This window comes from Anabrus simplex, chromosome 2 (genome assembly GCF_040414725.1).
Source record: "Anabrus simplex isolate iqAnaSimp1 chromosome 2, ASM4041472v1, whole genome shotgun sequence".
Taxonomy (NCBI): Eukaryota; Metazoa; Arthropoda; class Insecta; order Orthoptera; family Tettigoniidae; genus Anabrus; species Anabrus simplex.
In genome coordinates, this window is record NC_090266.1 from 463743293 (window position 1) to 463767189 (window position 23897).

A 23897-nucleotide genomic window follows, 5' to 3' on the forward strand; every position below is an offset into this window, starting at 1 on the left:
GACAATAAATTCAACCGGCAATCACGGAAAGAACCACTTTTAGAAGGCGGTGCGAAAGAATGACGAGAGCGGATTATTTAAACCGATTATTGAAAAAATCTTCCATTAGAACAAGTCTCAATCCAGCACTGCATCGAAGAAAGGACGGAGTCGAGTAAAGAAACCAGCTACTTATCGGATTCTTTAATCAATTATTGAAGAAAAGATCAAATCTGCGATAACCCGCTTAAAATCAGCTGTTGGTTGACACATATACGTGAGATTATAGACCAACTGTTAGGAAACGTCAAGTTGGATCTGTACTACGTCACGGTTGGGCTCGGAACATTGTATTTGCCCGATACTGCACAACTTCAAGAGAGCTGAATTAAACGGAAAATAAAGTGCAATTCTAAAAGCACGTAAAATTCACACCGTTTCGGCGAGCAAGGCAGTTGAAATAAAGACGATATTTAGAGCTGTTATAAGCAAATTAGACGGACCAAAATATATAATACTTTTCGCATTAGCACTACGAAGTAGATTACAGCATGTATAAATCAACTAATGCCTTGTGTTATTCTGTCCTTGACGCAATGAAGACCACTATGATGTTCTAAGAAGCTGAGGCAGAGACTACTCCGGCTATGGTGGCGCTTCACGAGATTGATGACCCAGGAGGGCGGTAATCAGCTGTGAGGACGAGATGGACCCGATTACCTAAGCCGAACCATGGAGCGAGGCCTACCATCCCATGACGATTAACAGCGAGATGGAAGTCAATACCCAATAAGCAAAGTTAAGTCCCCATTTGAGTCGTGTCGTAAGTAGAAACCTTTATTCTTTTGGTTAATATATAATGTGCATTATGACATTGTGTGTGCGTAGTTAATATACAAGTGCACTTACAAGGAAATAGGTATTCATCTGAAGTTACCATAAATCTCAGACATAGGTGTAAAATACCAGTGAATGCCGTTCGTAAGTTTGTCAATATGGTAGTGGAGAAGTGATTGATATTTTTCTTAATTCGTTGTCAGTGAAGTGTTAGAATATTAAGAGGAAGCTAATATACATGCGTGATGGCTTTAACAAAATAACAAGCGTAAAGATCGTATTTAGGGAATGTTTACAATAAAATATAGTGGCACAGTTTTAAGGTTACGATGTGCTGTTCTTTGATACTATGACAGTAATGATAATGATTTATATATGTGTAGGTTATGGCACATATGTTGCGTACTTTGATGAAACGAGGGTTTTGATTATGAATGCTACGCGATAATTGAAGTGTTAAATGGTGAATGTAATAAGCATATGAGTTGATAGTATATTATGATGGTGATAGTTATTGGTATTTAGGAAGTTGGTCATAGTATTCTTCGAGAGATGGTAGTATGTGTAGGTTGCACATGCTAAAGTATATGTATAGAAACGTACTGTTTCCGATTGCTATTTTATTCCCTAATATATATCATACAGATTAGGATACGATCTCAATGCCATCACTATAGAATTAATTGAGTAAGTAGGATCATCAGAAGAGCCGAGAGGCCACCTACGTCAATATTTAGGCCTTCACTGACATACCAACGATTGTTTTCATGTATTCTCACATACGGCAATTTAACTTGTGATTTTATGGGAGCAACTTAACACATCACTGGTAACTTAGTCCTTCATATGTGGATTTTAGATGAAGATAGAGTCTTCCTATGTGTCAATTTTTCCACCTATGGTATTATTCGTTGGAAGGTTAATTAAATACACTTGGTAATGCTATATTAAGTCATATACGCACTTTAATTGAATTTCAACCATGAATTAAAATAATAATTGAATGATTTAGCCACATAAGCCTTACGATGGAATTAATTTGAGATTACTTACGACTTAAAGTGGACTTAGATTTGCTTATATGGAGGTCAGTTGATATGAAATATGAAACATACAAAAATTTGAAACCTCAACTAGAGAAAATCCCTAATGGACAGACATTATTTTCTCACACGATTTTTCTACTGTGCGTGGACATTGATGTGAAGTGTTCAGCCGAGTGATATGCATTTCTATAATTGCATGTGAATTTAGGTTCAGACGATTGAATTTTGGTAATTTTAAGAAGCAATCCAACTTAATATGGAAAGATTCCAGATCTTAATTAATTAATTAATTGATTGATTAATTATTGGCCACCTTCTTTGCGTTTTCACATTTTCAATTGAAACTCAATTTGAACATTGTATATAGTAGGGAGTATAGCTTGTTTTACTTAAATCATTTGGATGCATCCAATTATTATAATTATGTTGAATAATTTTACTTGATCATATAATTTATTTTCTTTTTCTTTTCATTTAATTTCCTTGGATACTACTTAATTATGATACAATTCTTCGACAGGCCAGGATTAAGACATAGATGATTGAGGCCTGATTTCATTTCTTTTTTATGTTAGAGGTTTTTCTAAACCTGTTTCCACCAATGCAATATAATTACGGCACTTAGAGATGCTGATTGCGTAGGAAACCAGCCACAGTGTATAAATAATTTTTCAAGATACTCTACCTTTATTTCAAATCATACTTAGACCAATTTATTAATAAAAGCTGAGTAGTGAAAACATTAAAATTCTTTCAATGTCTATTTAGAATAAGTATTAGATATAAGCTTATAATGACTAATTCTGATTGCGATTATGATGATGACATGTACGGAATTCTTGACAAGCCATGATAATCTGATTTTTACGATAAATTCCGGTATCATACAAGTACGGTAACCGACTGATAACGTGTTGAAGACGTTCATCTACGTAGGTTGGGATTTACCGTAGGCCATAGGTATACTTTCTCACGCGGAACTCACAACCCAGCAATATTTGGCAGATGAAATTGTTATTAAGAGCTAGTCTGGAACTCGTGTATCCCCACCTGGACGCGGGAGCGGTGCATGTAGTTAATTGTCGCCCATACGTGGGGCAAATAGAGAAAGACACCGTGGGAATAAAGGGTCGCCAAAACATGTAGTTTTTGGCGCCGCAACAGTGGAGCAATTTAGGAGAAAGACACTGAAGTCAAGGACCCTTGGTCTCGTGCCCAACTGTGTGGCAAAGAGAGAAAAAACACCGTGGGAGAGAGACGTTGGTCATCAGACCATGTACATTTGATGCTACGTCATATTCATAATGAAGAGAAAGGCATTAAGGTCAAGAAATGGAGTTGTCGAGTCTTGTAGAATTATGCAAACATGTGGCAGTCTGAGAGAAAAAAAATTTACTGAGAGAACCTTGATAAGAAGAGAAGGTATTTTAGGAGTTGGTTGACAGAAGATTTTGAACGTATGGACCAGATGATGGAGTGAAAATGGAAGTATCGTGCAAAACTTAGTTATATCTGGTAAAAGAATTTGTCGTTTGACCAGATAAAATTTTATATTGGGATCGAAGAAAACACAGGAGGACAATGGACTGTGAAGTCGAGTAGATGCCCAATAATGATAATAATCAGAGATAAGAGAGAAGAGAAACGGATGGATGAGATGAAGAAAATATCTCAGGACGGCTGGAAATAATCGAATTTCTGTCTAGAGGAAGCTGAGGTAGAATATGAAGACTTTATAATTATGAATATAAATAATTGGAAGTGAATTTAAGGGATGATGTTTATATGTTAGTCACAATTTATTATGAAATAACTTAGATATAGGAAGTAGATGGTAAGAAATTAAGTTATTTGAACCTTTTTAATTATTCATGCCAGAATTAAGGTTTGGAATCTTAATCATTAGGGTAAATGTTTCATATTTCATGGTGTAATTTGGTCAACCTCGTAAGCAAAGCCTAGTCAGAGTAGTTAAGCCTATATTTAAGCATAGTACAAGTACAGTTGAGTGAGTAAGAATAATAATATTTGAGGATATTGAACTATAGAGAAGTTAGGACAGAATTAGAGTATTATCTGAAATAATAGAGAACTCGGAAATAATACGTAAAGTAAAGATGTCGACGTTAAGCCAATTAAAAGCACAATTTGAAGAGTACCAGAAGGTACAGGAGGAGAAGCAAGAAAAATACCAGAATGAGCAGGAGAAATATCGGAAAGAACAGGAAGAGAAGCAAGAGAAATATCAGAAAGAGCAAGAAGAGAAGGAAAGAAAGCAGAAAGAAGAACAACGGGGAATGTTCGAGATCATAAGAGGAATGATGGAAAAGCAACAGGGAATGATGGAGGAAATGAATAGGAAACAGGAAGAGAATGAGAAGAAGCAGGAAGAGAAAGAGAGAAAACAGAAGGAAGAACAGGAAGAGAAAGAGAAGAGGCAAGAAGAGAAACAGAAGCAAATGATGGAAGAAATTATTAGTAAACAGGAAGAGAAACAGAAGCAGATGATGGAGGAGATGAAGAAAGGTCATCAGGAGCAGAAAGAAGAATTGAGCAAATATCAGGAAAAGATGGAAGAGGTAACTAGGGAGCAAGAAGAAAGACACAAAATAATAATGAAGGAGATGAAAGAAGAGATCTTGAAAATAGGATCAGAAATGGGCAAGATCAAGAACCACATGGAGGAATGGAAAGCAGAAATTAGCGGAAATGTGGAAGAGAAAAACCAGAAAATACAAGAAGAAATTAATGACATCAAGAAAGAGATGATAGGGAACAATAACTATCTACAATCTCTAAAGGAGAATGAGATAAAGAACCTGACAGACAATATGGAGAGATTGCATATAGATTCCCAAGAGAAATGGAAACAATCCGAGGAGAAGATTGGGAAGTTAAGTGGCGAAATACAGACAACGAATGCTGATTTGGAAAAGAAATACGAACAAGCTGCAGATCAGATCGGAAATAAAATGACGGAAATAAGAGACGAGATCGAGCACAACAAAGAAGAACTAAATCAGAGGATGAGTAAATCTGAGGAAGGACTTCGGCAGATACAAGCTCAAATACGAGAGATCCGAGATGAAGAACATGGAAGGACCGTTACGATATCCAACGACGAGTGTCGTAAGAACGTGGAATTTCAGATGAATGAGAGAGAAGCTACATCTATACCGGTTACGCGTTCGAATCACAGTATTGTGGAAAGGAATACAGAGAATGGAAGCAGTGGGAGTCCCACTATAATATACGTAATAAAGACATTCGACGATAGGCCTAAACATTTTAATAACACCACGAGTATTTCACCAAAACGTTTTCTTCGGGAAATGGATGACTATTTTAGAGAGCATGGTATCCCAGAGGAGAAAAAACTGAAAGTAGTAGAAAAACACTTGGACGCAAATCCTAGTTTGTGGTTCCAAGCATTCAAATATACTTTTCATGAGTACAGCGATTTTAAAACAGCATTCTTGCAGCGCTTTTGGAATCCAGACGTTCAGCACAACCTACGTTTAGAACTCTATTCCCGTAAATATGCTTCAAATGGTCAAACAGGGTTCAGCGATTTCTTTGCCCACCAGTTTTACCGTTTTCAGGACCTGGATTCACCACCCAGCGAACTTGAAGCAATTAAGACCATACAACGTCAATTTCCATTAGACGTTCAACGATTATTAGCTACTGCTAACCCGGTAACCGCAGTACAGATGGAGACAACGCTAAGGCAGATTGACATGACTACGGTACCACATCCTCACAGGATAGCTAGGAACGGTTACAGTGAAGAAACTGTTAACATACTTACGCAAGATGATACGAGCAGAAATACCCTGGAAGAACGTAGGAACATAAACAGAAAAAGACAATGGGGTAATCCAGAAAACGGAAGAAAGGAGGGAGAAAAATGTCATTGCAGGAGAGGAGCCTATGGTCAAGGGACATATATGGGAAGTAGGAGATACAAACCCAATATGCGACTGAGGAGCCAATATCGAGAAGGCAGAGGAAGAAACAATTTCAGAGAGAGACCCCGATACGAAAGAAGGAATGTTAGGGATAGCCAAGAAAAGGAAAGTTACAACCGAAGGTACATTCAGGAACTGAATGAGGCCCGAAATGATAAAATTAAATGGGAAAAGGCTATAAGAGATCAAGACGTAAATACTGACGTGGAAGGAGCCGAGAGTTTTGAACTACAAAGATTTAAGAAACGAAGACAGGAAGAACAGGCGCTCAATCCCAACACAAAGGAATTTGAGTATAGGAGAGAGAGCGAAAGGCCAACAAGCAAAAAAAACCGCCGATTTCAGATTAGAAGGCGAAATTGAGAATGTAGAAAACTCAGGAAATTTCAAAATTAACAGTTATTTTATAACGCAAGTAGATTCGTGGGAGATTGATTCTGAAGAATTGGTGAAGGACTTAACAAAGCATCATATGAAGAAAAGATATAATTTACCTATTATAGTAGCAAGAGTAGGAGAACTTAAAGTACATTGCCTCGTGGATTCTGGAGCCAGTATTAGTGTGTTATCCAAAGAGCTTTTCCAAGACATGAATAAAAGAATGAAACTACTAACTATACCAGTGTCAAAAATTAAGATACGGGGTATTGTACCTGACAAGACAGTGGAGTGTAATGTACAAACATATCTGGAGATTAATATAGGAAACAGAAATTTTGAACACCCATTCGTAGTCATGAACCGAATCAAATATAACATCATACTAGGAATAGATTTTATGACAGTCACAGGAATGACTATTGACATGGAGAAACAAGAGATAAGATTTCCTATTTGCGATGAGAATACTGAAGAAAAACAGGAAAGAATTAAGATCAATGAGGACGTTGGTGTAGTTAATAGTGTGAAGGTCGAGGAAGAAGGAGAGGACCCACAGTCAGAAAGGAATTCGAAATTGCAGATAGAAGGGAATGAAATGTCAATATCATGTGAGAATATACTAGAAAGTATTGAGAAGGTCATGATTACAGTGGAGGAGGAAAATATACCAAACATCTCAGAGGCAGTTGCAAATGCCAAAATTTCACCTGTTGAAAAATCCAAACTTCACGGAATCTTGCAGGAATATTCAGATCTATTCAGGAACAAGCCAGGACAGATTCCCAATTTTAGGTACAAGTTGTTGGTAAATGATTGGACACCTTTTAAAGGGAAATTATATGGGGTACCAGAGAAATATTTCTCAGAAGTAAAGGAAATTATAAAAGGCATGGAGGATGATGGAATCATCATGAAAACCTCCAGTCCATATTTGAACCCGTTAGTAATAGTAGTGAAAAGCAACGGGAAACTGAGAATTTGCCTAGACGCGCGATGCTTAAATACCCGGTTAATTCCTGAATACAATACTGTACCGAAGATTAAGGATATTGTACAAAAATTCCGAGACATGAGGTATTTTTCGACGATGGACTTCACGTCTTCCTATCATCATATTGTCATTGAAGAAAAGTCTCGACTGCTAACGGGATTCATGTTTGACAGTCAGACTTATGTCTACTGTCGGTTGCCTTTCGGGCTGAAGAACAGTTGTGCCGTTTTGGTGAGAGCCCTGGATAGGAATTTAACTCCAGAGGTGAAGGAATTTCTAACTTGTTATGTAGACGACCTCATTTTGGCAACCAAGACATTCGATGATCATTGTGATAAGCTGGAGAAGTTATTTCAGAATCTAAGGACATCTGGATTCAAAATCAACATAGCCAAGTCCAAATTTTGTCAGGAAGAAGTATTATTTGTCGGTCACATGATAGATGGCACAGGGGTACGACCAAACCCAGTAAAAATCCAGGCGATATGCGACTTTCCTCGACCAAAACGCATTAAACATGTACGACAATTCCTCGGAATGGCCCAATTCTTTTCTAACCACTGTAAGGGCTACACTCAAACCGCAGCACCTCTACAGGATCTGTTGAAGACAAATAACAGATGGAAGTGGGATGAAAAAGCAGAAAGGGCATTCCAAGAATTGAAAACTTTGCTGACCAGAAGTATAAAGCTAGGCTATCCTGATTTCGAAAAGGAATTTATTATCCAATCAGATGCCTCGAATGTCGGTATAGGCGCGTGTTTGTACCAAGAGGAAGAGGGAAAACCTCCTAAAAGAGTATATTTAGCCTTCGCAAGTCGAAAGTTGAGGAGTCATGAAATTCATTACACTACTACAGAACAAGAGCTACTAGCGATAGTCTATGCTTTACAGCAGTGGAAAAAGACCATCTATGGATATCCGATAACAGTCAGATCGGACCACAAAGCATTGACTTTCGGACTTAAAGCAGCAATGACGAACGAAAGGATAACAAGATGGATGTTGTTCACTCAACAATTCCAGATAAAGATCGAATACTCTAGTGGGAAGGAGAATGTCCTAGCCGATGCTCTAAGTCGAAACCCCGTGGACAACATGGAGGAAGTCCATAAAATAGAGCTAGTTCCAGAAGATGAGGATATTCTATAAAAACTACGGAATATTGTCCAGTTGCAACGTCAGGATGAGAAGTTGAAGAATATCATAGACAAGCTAGAGAATAGAGATTGTGGTTCTGAAGCAAGGTCGAAAATATCAAGAGTATACAGCATCGAGCGGGGTATGCTCATGGCTAAGACAGGCAAAGATCAAGAGAAAGTACGCATCGTATTACCTTCAATATTATATAGAGAAGTGATCTGGCATGTACATAGAATCACAGGTCATGGCGGTATGGAGAAAGTGACTCAAGTCATCCTAGAAAAGTTCACTTGGAAAGGAAATAGAAGGACTATAAGGAATATAGTAAGAACTTGTGATATTTGCCAGAGAGTTAAACAAGGTAATTATCTAATAAGGCATGAACCAAGGGCCATATTACCGCACAAAGCCAGAGAGCTATATGCTATCGATATATTTGGTAAGCTTCCTACGGCTAAAAAAGGAAATAAATTCATCGTGGTAGTTATGGACGTTTTCTCAAAGTACGTATCACTTCAACCAATACAGCGTGCTAATTCAAAACAAGTAATACGACGTCTAGTTAAAACATATTGCCTAACATGGGAAAACCCGAGAGATTGTTGTCCGACAGAGGAACCCAGTTTACATCACTTCAATTTAAAGAGGCTATGGAAGAGATGGGAATTAAACATGTTCTATGTTCAATAAGACATCCAGCATCCAACCCAGTCGAAAGATGTATGAAAGAAATAGCTAAATTTTGCCGGATATACTGTTCCAAGCAACACTGGAAGTGGATAGATGTACTTGAGAAAATTGAAGAAAGCATTAATAACACTGTCCATGAATCCAGCGGCCAAATTCCAAAAGTTATTCACTACAATATTAGACCTGAGAGGCCATGGGACAAAATAATTCAGCTACCTACCGAACCAGGCTTAGACCAAGATAAGCTGAACCAACTAGTTCGAGAGAGGATGTATAAACAATCCCAGAGGAGACTGAGGAGGATACAACACAAGAAATTCCATCCTGAATTGAAGAAAGGCGACCTAATATTAGTAAAGAAGCCAGCAATCTCGAACGTATCCACTAAAGTATTTGCAAAGTTCGTACATTTATTCGATGGACCATTCGTTATACATCGATCATTTGGGAACAACGCATACGAAGTTCACGACCTGAATGGTAGAAGTAAAGGAATACACAACGCGGCAAATATTAAGTTATACTTCAAGGAACAAAGGGATTAGAGTCTATCAAACATCGCAGTTAAACAAAGAATGAGAACTGGAATGGCCTATGACAAGAATGAACCAATTGATCTGTAAAAACTTACAGTAACGCGCTCAAATTTCTGACTAAGAACAGTGAAAAGTCCCATTATGATATTAGAAATATATAAGATAAATATATAGCAAGCCATATATTTAAATCAACGTGGGAGGAGTAAATGTGCCATTTCACCGTTCTATAGTTGCTGTATTAGGAACAAAAATGGCGCTCCGGCTATTAACGGATCAGTATAAAAGCAATTAGCAGCCGTACGAGCTGAAGAGACAATAAATTCAACCGGCAATCACGGAAAGAACCACTTTTAGAAGGCGGTGCGAAAGAATGACGAGAGCGGATTATTTAAACCGATTATTGAAAAAATCTTCCATTAGAACAAGTCTCAATCCAGCACTGCATCGAAGAAAGGACGGAGTCGAGTAAAGAAACCAGCTACTTATCGGATTCTTTAATCAATTATTGAAGAAAAGATCAAATCTGCGATAACCCGCTTAAAATCAGCTGTTGTTTGACACATATACGTGAGATTATAGACCAACTGTTAGGAAACGTCAAGTTGGATCTGTACTACGTCACGGTTGGGCTCGGAACATTGTATTTGCCCGATACTGCACAACTTCAAGAGAGCTGAATTAAACGGAAAATAAAGTGCAATTCTAAAAGCACGTAAAATTCACACCGTTTCGGCGAGCAAGGCAGTTGAAATAAAGACGATATTTAGAGCTGTTATAAGCAAATTAGACGGACCAAAATATATAATACTTTTCGCATTAGCACTACGAAGTAGATTACAGCATGTATAAATCAACTAATGCCTTGTGTTATTCTGTCCTTGACGCAATGAAGACCACTATGATGTTCTAAGAAGCTGAGGCAGAGACTACTCCGGCTATGGTGGCGCTTCACGAGATTGATGACCCAGGAGGGCGGTAATCAGCTGTGAGGACGAGATGGACCCGATTACCTAAGCCGAACCATGGAGCGAGGCCTACCATCCCATGACGATTAACAGCGAGATGGAAGTCAATACCCAATAAGCAAAGTTAAGTCCCCATTTGAGTTGTGTCGTAAGTAGAAACCTTTATTCTTTTGGTTAATATATAATGTGCATTATGACATTGTGTGTGCGTAGTTAATATACAAGTGCACTTACAAGGAAATAGGTATTCATCTGAAGTTACCATAAATCTCAGACATAGGTGTAAAATACCAGTGAATGCCGTTCGTAAGTTTGTCAATATGGTAGTGGAGAAGTGATTGATATTTTTCTTAATTCGTTGTCAGTGAAGTGTTAGAATATTAAGAGGAAGCTAATATACATGCGTGATGGCTTTAACAAAATAACAAGCGTAAAGATCGTATTTAGGGAATGTTTACAATAAAATATAGTGGCACAGTTTTAAGGTTAAGATGTGCTGTTCTTTGATACTATGACAGTAATGATAATGATTTATATATGTGTAGGTTATGGCACATATGTTGCGTATTTTGATGAAACGAGGGTTTTGATTATGAATGCTACGCGATAATTGAAGTGTTAAATGGTGAATGTAATAAGCATATGAGTTGATAGTATATTATGATGGTGATAGTTATTGGTATTTAGGAAGTTGGTCATAGTATTCTTCGAGAGATGGTAGTATGTGTAGGTTGCACATGCTAAAGTATATGTATAGAAACGTACTGTTTCCGATTGCTATTTTATTCCCTAATATATATCATACAGATTAGGATACGATCTCAATGCCATCACTATAGAATTAATTGAGTAAGTAGGATCATCAGAAGAGCCGAGAGGCCACCTACGTCAATATTTAGGCCTTCACTGACATACCTACGATTGTTTTCCTGTATTCTCACATACGGCAATTTAACTTGTGATTTTATGGGAGCAACTTAACACATCACTGGTAACTTAGTCCTTCATATGTGGATTTTAGATGAAGATAGAGTCTTCCTATGTGTCAATTTTTCCACCTATGGTATTATTCGTTGGAAGGTTAATTAAATACACTTGGTAATGCTATATTAAGTCATATACGCACTTTAATTGAATTTCAACCATGAATTAAAATAATAATTGAATGATTTAGCCACATAAGCCTTACGATGGAATTAATTTGAGATTACTTACGACTTAAAGTGGACTTAGATTTGCTTATATGGAGGTCAGTTGATATGAAATATGAAACATACAAAAATTTGAAACCTCAACTAGAGAAAATCCCTAATGGACAGACATTATTTTCTCACGCGATTTTTCTACTGTGCGTGGACATTGATGTGAAGTGTTCAGCCGAGTGATATGCATTTCTATAATTGCATGTGAATTTAGGTTCAGACGATTGAATTTTGGTAATTTTAAGAAGCAATCCAACTTAATATGGAAAGATTCCAGATCTTAATTAATTAATTAATTGATTGATTAATTATTGGCCACCTTCTTTGCGTTTTCACATTTTCAATTGAAACTCAATTTGAACATTGTATATAGTAGGGAGTATAGCTTGTTTTACTTAAATCATTTGGATGCATCCAATTATTATAATTATGTTGAATAATTTTACTTGATCATATAATTTATTTTCTTTTTCTTTTCATTTAATTTCCTTGGATACTACTTAATTATGATACAATTCTTCGACAGGCCAGGATTAAGACATAGATGATTGAGGCCTGATTTCATTTCTTTTTTATGTTAGAGGTTTTTCTAAACCTGTTTCCACCAATGCAATATAATTACGGCACTTAGAGATGCTGATTGCGTAGGAAACCGGCCACAGTGTATAAATAATTTTTCAAGATACTCTACCTTTATTTCAAATCATACTTAGACCAATTTATTAATAAAAGCTGAGTAGTGAAAACATTAAAATTCTTTCAATGTCTATTTAGAATAAGTATTAGATATAAGCTTATAATGACTAATTCTGATTGCGATTATGATGATGACATGTACGGAATTCTTGACAAGCCATGATAATCTGATTTTTACGATAAATTCCGGTATCATACAAGTACGGTAACCGACTGATAACGTGTTGAAGACGTTCATCTACGTAGGTTGGGATTTACCGTAGGCCATAGGTGTACTTTCTCACGCGGAACTCACAACCCAGCAATATTTGGCAGATGAAATTGTTATTAAGAGCTAGTCTGGAACTCGTGTATCCCCACCTGGACGCGGGAGCGGTGCAGTAATGATATAACATTCAATTAAATTCGGTCCTCTTTTATAATTTCATACCTCCATGATACGCGAATATATTGGAATGAAAACAGACACCCAATTAAAACAAACATTATTCTTTGCAAAAATTAAGAACTGAAATTAGAAACAATATTTGGAAACCCAATATGCAACGTCATTGCACAATGTGACATAGCCGAAGGGATTCCTGATCATACATGGAAAGGCCACATGCATATTAAAGCCATAGTAAGAAATACTGCCGCCCTTCACATAAATAGCTTCACAATGCCTTCTCATGATTCTGACTAGGCGCAAAAGTCAGACGTCCCCACTCCTCCGAAATGGCATCTTCAAGGACTTGTATTTCTCTCCTTATTCGTTGCTCTGTTGGTTCCAGACTTGCTCGATAAAATTCAAGGCGAAAATTCTGGACAGCCACTCCATTCGATGCATGTGGTGATCTTACCCGAATTTCCTAACTATGCTAGCATCATGCGCTCTAGCATTGTCATGCATGAATACTGTATTTTCTCCAAGTCGCCTCACATGAGATACTAAGATCCCTTCAATCCACCGTCGAGCAGTAGAAGATCCATCGTGAATGATCAATGGATAGCTTTACATGTCATGATTTATTTCAGCCCACATCTTAATCGATCCACTTCCATAAGTAACGGTAGGTTGTACACAACTCGGGTGAAAGCGTTGCTCATGTCTTTTACAGGCTTGCAAATTATCATTTAAACGATATAACGCGAAACGGGATATGTCCTAGAATAACAGAGGACGCCGGTGTCTTAGTTGCTAGTGCAAATTATCTCTAGTAAGCTGCAATCTCCTGCTGCGATGTCATCTATCTAGTGCAGGTCCTTGAGCAAGTCGTCGGGATCTGAAATTGGCCTGTAGAAGCCTTTTCTAACTGTTTGGTCCCTAACTTGTACTTCAGAAGCCTGCTGTTGGTCCAGTTGTGGTGCTCGTGCCAAAACTGGGCGTTATCTGAGATGCTGCAGACGCACGAAATGATCCTACCCTGGGTTCTTTTCTTTGATACCCCGTGCCATTGTGACTCGCTAGACTTCCAATCTCCTGCAAACGTTTCCATAAATACTGTAGATATCCTATTCTGAGCAACCCCTAGAACTCAGGAAAAGTACCACTGCGAGTAGCATTTGAAGTAGCGTAAGTGCATGAGTGGCTTCACTGAACAACAGTTGCCTTCCCGTTACCCACCTCGTTGTGCACGGTCATTCGTGACTTCTAAACACTACATTCCACACAGACCATCCTTCGCACATACCTTGAATATTGAGGTACTTGTATTTCTCCACTTATATTGCAGCCTCCCAAACATCGCAAGGACAGTGGAACAAACTTTTTTGTAAATAGGACGTGTTATTGCAGTAACAGACCAATCAGCATTCCACTATGCATTCGTACTATGTAGATAGAATTATCAAAGAATGTAATCAAATTTCTTTTCTTGAGCAGTGCAGTAAGGTAATGATATAAACTATCATGAGTTTAAATACAATTAATATTATATTCGTTTAATACATCCATCCCATCTCATGCAGATGATGAATAAGAAGATTTCGAACCAAACGGGAAATAATGATATCAGTCATTTACTTTTCCCTTCCTCTCACCCCAATACGAGTATAATGGTTGGGAATTTAATGCAGTTTTGGTGTTCTTCCGCTTCTGATCGAGCATTGTAGTTGGATAAGCGGATGAAAGTGTTGTAATGATACTTCAGTTGCAGAAGCAACGTTACTCCGCTTTCTTGACTAATAATGTGTGAAAACATACCAAATCCTGGAAAAGTTTAAGTATATACCTCTGGGTGCCAAAAGAATCAGAAAAGGGGTTGATGGAGAATTGGATCTCCATTCCCGGTAGGATCAAAGTATGAAATATTTAAATTTCGATCAATAAGTAATATAGTAATGGTAGGTCAACAGCGTGCTAAAACATGCATTACTACAGAACAGTTACTGCGCTAACAGGCTGTTGCTCGGTCAAGCAGATACAATTCTATCCTCGTCCAGCTTTGCTTATAAAACATCCACATAAGCAGCCTTAATAGCCTAGAACAGTGCCAAAATTAATTTATTTAATTAATTAATTAACCAACGACATGAGGGCAATAGTACACAATGGCTCTTTGGATGATTCTCTAAGTACAAAATGCGAATAAAACTTAAACGTATAAGTGGGATTCGAACCCACCTACCAAACGCAGCTGTACTAACAGCACCGCACTTAACCTACGACACCACAGCGACTCCAGCGAGTAGCTTTGCAGAAAGCCTATTAGATGGGCTACTACTTCCGCTTCACAAATGCACACGCGTTTTCTGTCAGTATGCCATCGCTTTTAGCGTTCATTTCATACCCTACGGCAAGCTCATAATTGACACGTACTTTTTACATAGTCCGCCTCTGTGGTGTAGTGGTTAGTGTGATGAGCTGCAACCTCTGTGGTGTAGTGGTTAGTGTGATTAGCTGCCACCCCCAGAGGCCCGGGTTCGATTTCCGGCTCTGCCACGACATTTGAAAAGTGGTACAAGGGCTGGAATGGGATCCACTCAGCCTCGGGAGGTCAACTGAGTAGAGGTGGGGGGGGGGGGGTCAATTCCCTGCTCAGCGATCCTGGAAGTGATTTTCCTTGGTTTCCCAATTCTCCTCCAGGCCAATGCCGGGATGGTACCTAACTTAAGGCCACGGCCGCTTCCTTCCCTCTTCCTTGTCTATCCTTTCCAAACTTCCCATCCCCCCACAAGGCCCCTGTTCAGCATAGCAGGTGAGGCTGCCTGGGCGAGGTACTGGTCATCCTCCCAAGTTGTATCGCCAGACCCAGATTCTGAAGCTCCAGGACACTGCCCTTGAGGCAGCAGAGGTGAGATCCGTCGCTGAGTCCGAGGGAAAAACCGACTCTGGAGGGAAAATCGATTACGAACGAACTTTTTACAAACCCGTATGGCAGTTTGATGCATTGTTCAAATGCCTGTCGCATACGGTGCAAGTTTTTTCAAAGGTAATGGTGCAGTGAATGATTAAAGGCGATTGTTGCTTGGTATGCGGCAAAGGAGAATAAACCATAACGACGCCAGTGACGTTCCGTCTAATGCCTAACAGCATAAAACGTCAGGCGTGGCTGACACACCCGGTACGTATTTGAAATAAAAGGTGATATGATTAAATCGTCGTATTGAATTTTATGAGGAGCTGATTAGAATGGTGCTCCGCTGATTTGCTACCAAATCTGTCAGCTTCCTGGTCTCCCTATGTTTTATCCTCACCCTGCTTGTTTTAAATGCATTGAGCGATTTAGTTTTGGCTGATTCTGTGAACATCTCGATTTATTTGGTATATTCCTCTACTAGTTTATTCACTCTTGCTCTTGTGTACTTGTACATTATTTTCATTATTATTTACGTTGTGTGAGGATATTTTGAAATCGTGGTATGAGGGCTGGAACGGGGTCCATTCAGCCTCGGGAGGTCAACTGAGTAGAGGTGGGTTTGATTCCCACCTTAGCCATCCCCGAAGTGGTTTTCCGTAGTTTCCCACTTCTCCTCCAGGCAAATGCCGGGATGGTACCTAACGTAAGGCCACGGACGCTTCCTACCCTCTTCCTTGTCTGTCCCATCCAATCTTCCCATCCCTCCAGAAGGCCCCTGTTCAGCATAGCAGGTGAGGCCGCCTGAGCGAGGTACTGGTAATTCTCCCCAGTTGTATCCCCGACCCAAAGTCTGAAGCTCCAGGACACTGCCCTTGAGGCGGTAGAGGTGGGATCCCTCGCTGAGTCCGAGGGAAAAACCGACCCTGGAGGATAAACAGATTAAGAAGAAGGAGACGTCAATCACCCTAGGTAGATGTAATCATTCTTAGTTGTAATCATCGCCCTTTTCCAATCTTGATCCCATGTGGCGCTTTGACGACCGCGGCCCATCTATCGCTTTACACTATTGGGTTGTCATGACAACCAAGTGAGTAAACAGCCTGTTAGAAGGAAAAACATCGAGAAGGATTGCTTGGTGCATTATTTAAGACTAGCGAGATACCCGTGCTTCGCTACGGTTGTAAATTGAAAGTTTTTGAAATGCCAGCTAAGGATAACACGATGGCAAGCATAATTGGCAGTCATACAAATTTTAGCGAAAAATGGCAGGGTATGTATACGTACTTTCAGACAAGAACAGGTTCCAAGAAAGATATTCTAGGAATCATTAATGAACAAGGGGAATGTGAATGCAAGGATCTTCAAACGGCAGAAGTATTCAGTCAGCAGTCTGTAAAAATTGTTGGTTACAATAATAATGTCCAGATAGAGCAGGTGACTGATACTAAAGAATTATTTGGTAACAACGACATTTATAATAAGGTGCATAAGTTGAAAACTAGACGAGCGGGTGGAATTGATGAGATTTCTGGGAATGTACTAAAGACAGTGGGTTGGGATATAGTACCATGCTGAAGTATATATTTGATACTTGTTTGCATTAAGGACTTGTACCAAATGAATGGAGAGTTGTTATAGACGCCACTGTGTATAAAGAAAAGTGTGATGGACATAAAGCTGAAAATTACACGCCAGTCAGTCAGATATGCATTGCATGTAAACATTTGGAAACCATTCGTTCTGATTATATTAAACATGTTAGCGAAATTAATAACTGGTTCGTTAGAAGGCAGTTCGGGTTTAGTAAAGGTTATTCCATTGAAGCTCAGCTTGTAGGATTCCAGCAAGATATACGTTGTAGCAGACATCTTGAATTCACGAAGTAAAATGGACCGCACCGTGATAGACCTATCTAAGGCATTTGATATGGTAGATCATGGGAGACTACTGGCAAGAATGAGTGCAATTGGACTAGACAAAATAATGCATGAATGGGTTGCTATATTGCTAGAAAACCAGAGAATTAGACTACGGTAAGCTTTATCTGACCCTGTGATAATTAAAAGGGAAATTCTTCAAGTCAGTATTATTGGACCTTTATGTTTCCTTATGAACATAAATGATATGAGTAAAGAAATGCAATCGGAGATAACGCTTTTTGCGGATGATGATTTTCCTTATAGAGTAATAAATAAGTTACAAGATTGTAAGCCAATGCAAAATGACCTCGATAATGTTTTGAGGTGGAGAATAGGCAATAGTATGATGATAAACGGGGTTAAAAGTCTGGTTGTGATTTTCACAAATAGAAAAAGCCCTCTCAGTTTTAATTACTGGGTTGATGGATTGAAACGACATGGACAGGAATGTGATTGTAGCGGGAGATCTAAATTTACCAAATGTCAATTGGGGCGGAAATGCGAACGACAGGAAGCATGACCAACAAATGGCAAATAAGCTAATATGGGAAGGACAGCTGATTCAGAAAGTGCTGGACCCAACTGGAGGGAAAAATATTTTGGACGTGGTGATGATAAAACCAGATGAGCTCTATAGAGAAACAGAAGTAATAGATGGTATTAGTGATCGTGAAGCTGTTTTTGTTGTAGTTAAAAATAAATGTGATAGAAAGGAAGGTTTTAAAAGCAGGACTATTAGGCAGTACCATATGGCTGATAAGGGAGGCATGAAGCAGTTCAAAAAAAGTAAATATGATTGGTGGAAAACGGTAAATAAGAAGGTAAACAGTCTCTGAGTTGCGTTGAAAGCAATTGTTGAGGAATGTGAAAACAGGTTTGTACTTTTAAAGGTGGTAAGGAATGGTAAAGACCCACCTTATTATAATGGAGAAATAAAGAGACTAAGAAGGAGGTGCAGATTGGAAAGAAATAGAGTTAGAAATGACTGTGAAAGTAAGGAGAAATTGAAGGAACTTACTAGGAAATTGAATGTAGCAAAGAAGGCAGCTAAGGATAACATTATGAAAAGCATAATTGGCAGTCGTACAAATTTTATGAAAAATGGAATGGTACGTATAGGTTCCAAGAGGACATTCCAGGAGTCTTTAATGAACAAGGGGAGTGTGTATGTGAGGATCTTCAAAAGGCAGAAGTATTCAGTTAGCAGTATGTAAAGACTGTTGGTTACAAGGATAATATCCAGATAGGGGAGGTGATTAATGCTAAAGTAGTATTAACATTTACATATGGTAACAATGATATTTAAATTAAGTTACAAAATTTGGAAACTAGGAAAGCGGCTGGAATTGATAAGATTTCTGGGGATATACCAAAGACAATGGGTTGGGATATAGTAACATATCTGAAGTTTTTATTTGATTATTATTTCTTTAAAGGGCCACACCAAATGAATGGAGAGTTACAATAGTAGCCCCTGTATATAAAGGAAAGCGTGATAGACATAAAGCTGAAGATTACAGGCCAGTAAGTTTGCCATGCGTTGCTTGTAAGCTTTGGGAAGGCATTCTTTCTGATTGTATTACACATGTTTGCGAAATTAACAACTGGTTCGATAGAAGGCAGTTCGGTTTTAGGAAAGGTTATTCCACTGAAGCTCAACTTGTAGGATTCCAGCAAGATATCGCAGATGTCTTGGATTCAGGAGGTCAAATGAACTGTATCGCGATTGACCTGTCTAAAGCATTTGATAGGGTGGATCATGGGAGACTACTGGCAAAAATGAGTGCAATTGGGCTAGACAAAAGAGTAACTGAATGGTTTGCTATATTTATAGAAAATAGACCTCAGAGAATTAGTGTAGGCAAAGCTTTATCTGACCCTGTAGTAATTAAGAGGGGAATTCCTCAAGACAGTATTATTGGACCTTTATATTTTGTTATAGATATAAATGATACGAGTAAAGGATTGGAATGAGAGGTAAGGCTTTATGCGGATGATGTCATTCTGTATAGAGTAATAAATAAGTTACAAGATTGTGAGCAACTGCAACATGACCTCGATAATATTGTGAGATGGACAGCAGTCAATGGTATGATGATAAACGGGGTTAAAAGTCATTTTGTGAGTTTCACAGATAGGAAAAGTCCTCTCCGTTTTAATTACTGCGTTGATGGGGTGAAAGTTCCGTTTGGGGATCATTGTAAATAGGCTACCTAGGTATAAAAATAAGGAAAGATCTTAATTGGGATAATCACATAAATATGATTGTAAATAAAGGGCACAGAACTCTGCACAGGGTTATGAGGGTATTTAGGGGTTATAGTAAGGATGTAAAGGACAGGGAATATAAGTTTCTGGTAAGACCCCAACAAGAGTATGGTTCCAGTGTATGGGAACCTCACCAGGATTACTTGATTCGAGAACTGGAAAAATGCAAAGAAAAACAGATCGATTTGTTCTGGGTGATTTCCGACAAAGGAGTAGCGTTACAAAATTGTTGCAAAGTTTGGACTGGGAAGAACTGGTAGAAAGAAGACGAGCTGCTCGACTAAGTGCTATGTTCCGTGCTGTCAGTGGAGGCATATCGTGGAATGACATTAGTAGACGAATAAGTTTGAGTGGCGCCTTTAAAAGTACACTGACTGACAGAGCAAATGCAACACCAAGAAGGAGTGGTCAGAACTTTATGCCAATTGCAGGGTAGACTGACGTCACTGAGGTATGCTCATGATGTAAAATGCGCCGCTGTGCTGCGCACGTAGCGAACGATAAATGGGACACGGCGTTGGCGAATGGCCCACTTCGTACCGTGATTTCTCAGCTGACAGACATTGTAGAACGTGTTGTCGTGTGCCACAGGACACGTGTATAGCTAAGAATGCCAGGCCGCCGTCAACGGAGGCATTTCCAGCAGACAGACGATTTTACGAGGGGTATGGTGATCGGGCTGAGAAGGGCAGGTTGGTCGCTTCGTCAAATCGCAGCCGATACCCATAGGGATGTGTCCACGGTGCAGCGCCTGTGGCGAAGATGGTTGGCGCAGGGACATGTGGCACGTGCGAGGGGTCCAGGCGCAGCCCGAGTGACGTCAGCACGCGAGGATCGGCGCATCCGCCGCCAAGCGGTGGCAGCCCCGCACGCCACGTCAACCGCCATTCTTCAGCATGTGCAAGACACCCTGGCTGTTCCAATATCGACCGGAACAATTTCCCGTCGATTGGTTGAAGGAGGCCTGCACTCCCGGCGTCCGCTCAGAAGACTACCATTGACTCCACAGCATAGACGTGCACGCCTGGCATGGTGCCGGGATAGAGCGACTTGGATGAGGGAATGGCGGAACGTCGTGTTCTCCGATGAGTCACGCTTCTGTTCTGTCAGTGATAGTCATCGCAGACAAGTGTGGCGTCGGCGTGGAGAAAGGTCAAATCCGCCAGTAACTGTGGAGCGCCCTACCGCTAGACAACGCGGCATCATGGTTTGGGGCGCTATTGCGTATGATTCCACGTCACCTCTAGTGTGTATTCAAGGCACGTTAAATGCCCACCGCTACGTGCAGCATGTGCTGCGGCCGGTGGAACTCCCGTACCTTCAGGGGCTGCCCAATGCTCTGTTTCAGCAGGATAATGCCCGCCCACACACTGCTCGCATCTCCCAACAGGCTCTACGAGGTGTACAGATGCTTCCGTGGCCAGCGTACTCTCCGGATCTCTCACCAATCGAACACGTGTGGGATCTCATTGGACGCCGTTTGCAAACTCTGCCCCAGCCTCGTACGGACGACCAACTGTGGCAAATGGTTGACAGAGAATGGAGAACCATCCCTCAGGACACCATCCGCACTCTTATTGACTCTGTACCTCGACGTGTTTCTGCGTGTATCGCCGCTCGCGTTGGTCCTACATCCTACTGAGTCGATGCCGTGCGCATTGTGTAACCTGCATATCGGTTTGAAATAAACATCAATTATTCGTCCGTGCCGTCTCTGTTTTTCCCCCAACTTTCATCCCTTTCGAACCACTCCTTCTTGGTGTTGCATTTGCTCTGTCATTCAGTGTATTAAAGATCACAATATGAAGGTAAAGTTGGAATTCAAGAGGAAAAATTAGGGCAAATATTCATTTATAGGAAAGGGAGTTAGGGATTGAAATCACTTACCAAGGGAGATGTTCAATAAATTTCCACTCTCATTGAAATCATTTAACAGAAGGCTAGAAAACAACCGATAGGGAATCTGCCAACTGGGCGACTGCCCTAAATGCAGATCAGTATTGATTGATTGATTGATTGATTGATTGATTGATTGATTGATTGATTGATTGATTGATTGATTGATTGATTGATTGATTGATTGATTGATTGATTGATTGATTGATTGATTGATTGATTGATTGATTGATTGATTGATTGATTGATTGATTGATTGATTGATTGATTGATTGATTGATTGATTGATTGATTGATTGATTGATTGATTGATTGATTGATTGATTGATTGATTGATTGATTGATTGATTGATTTTCCGTATGGGGATCATTGTAAATATGTAGATGTTGATATAAGGAAAGATCTTAATAGGGGTAACCACGTAAATGGGATTGTAAATAAAGGGTACAGATCTCTTCATATGATTTTGGGGGTATTTAGGAGTTATAGCAAGGATGTAAAGGAGAGGGAATATAAGTCTCTGGTAATACGTCAACTAGAGTATAGTTCCAGTATATGGGACCCTACCCATGATTGCTTCATTCTAGACCTAGAAAAAATCCAAAGAAAAGCAGCTCGAATTGTTCTGAGTGATATCCGACGAAGGAGTAGCGGTACAAATATATTGAAAAATTTGTGTTGGGAAGACTTGGGAGAAATGAGGGGAGCTGCTCGTGTATGTGGTATGTTCCGAGCTGTCAGTGGAGAGATGGCAAGTAATGACATTAGTAGACGAATAAGGTTGAGTGGTGTCTTTAAAAGTAGGGAAGACCAGAATATGAAGGTAAAGTTGGAATTCAAGGGGAGAAATTTTAGGAAGGGTAGTTAGGGATTGGAATAACTTACCAACGGAGATGTTCAATGAATTTCCAATATCTTTGCAATCATTTAAAGAAATGCTAGGAAAACAACAGACAGAAAATATGCCAGCAGGGCAACTGCCTTCAATGCAAATCAGTAGTGATTGGTTGATTGATTGATTGATTGAAAGATTTATTTATTTATTTATTTATTTATTTATTTATTTATTTATTGATTGATTGATTGATTGATTGATTGATTGATTGATTGATTGATTGATTGATTGATTGATTGATTGATTGATTGATTGATTGATTGATTGATTGATTGATTGATTGATTGATTGATTTTAACGGCGTAATCACAAGGATGATTTTGAGGAGAGCGATAGATAAAGTGAAATTCCCCACGACAAACGTGAAGCTCCGCTGACCGAAAGATTCTGTATGTTTGCACCTTTATCCCACGTATGTTTTCTTCTGTTTGGATTATGATATCCATACTCCTGTCCCTCGTGGGTAACGATGAATACTTGTGGACCATTTGTCATCTTCTTCCTCTCTAAAACATATGTATTCATTATGAATAACTGGGAAACCTTTACTTCATTTAATTTGATGTACTCGTAGATTAGTTATTTTCCTTTTCTGTAGAAAATTTTAGTTACCCATACCTTATCCTTTCTTGTCAAAGAAGTAGAATAGTTTGCAGGTGCTTAGTATAGGTCTTGAATGCCTGGATCTAGACAGTATTTCTGTCTGTTCTGAGCCAACGGTAGTGGCTGTATTATCCGTATGGTTAGGTAGGGCCCATGCCATACCTGTCAGCATTCTTCCTTTTGTTGGTAAAGTCCTGGAAATAATATTTCATTCTTAAATGAGCTACTATTTTTCTGACTCTGGTATACTAAATCATTTAGTGTCCGCGTTTCGTATATATCACCCTACCACGTTTGCTTTGTTAAAAGTAACCGATGGCAGCATGTTTACCAGGGATATGAGAGAAGTAACCAGTTTAGTTCTGTTTAAATTGCTTCAAAGCTGTTGATAGTTTCCACCACACATTTCTCTTGTCAAAGTCACGTCCTTTAGGTTTCCCCGTTTTTCTATCAACTAATTTAAATCGTTTTTAATAGATCGATTGCAGCGTATAGCTATAAACCTATAACAGCTTTCAGATTGATTCTATATCACTTCGGGATTACCACAAGGCTCTGTAGTTACACCCCTCTTGTTTGCGCCGTATATCAACG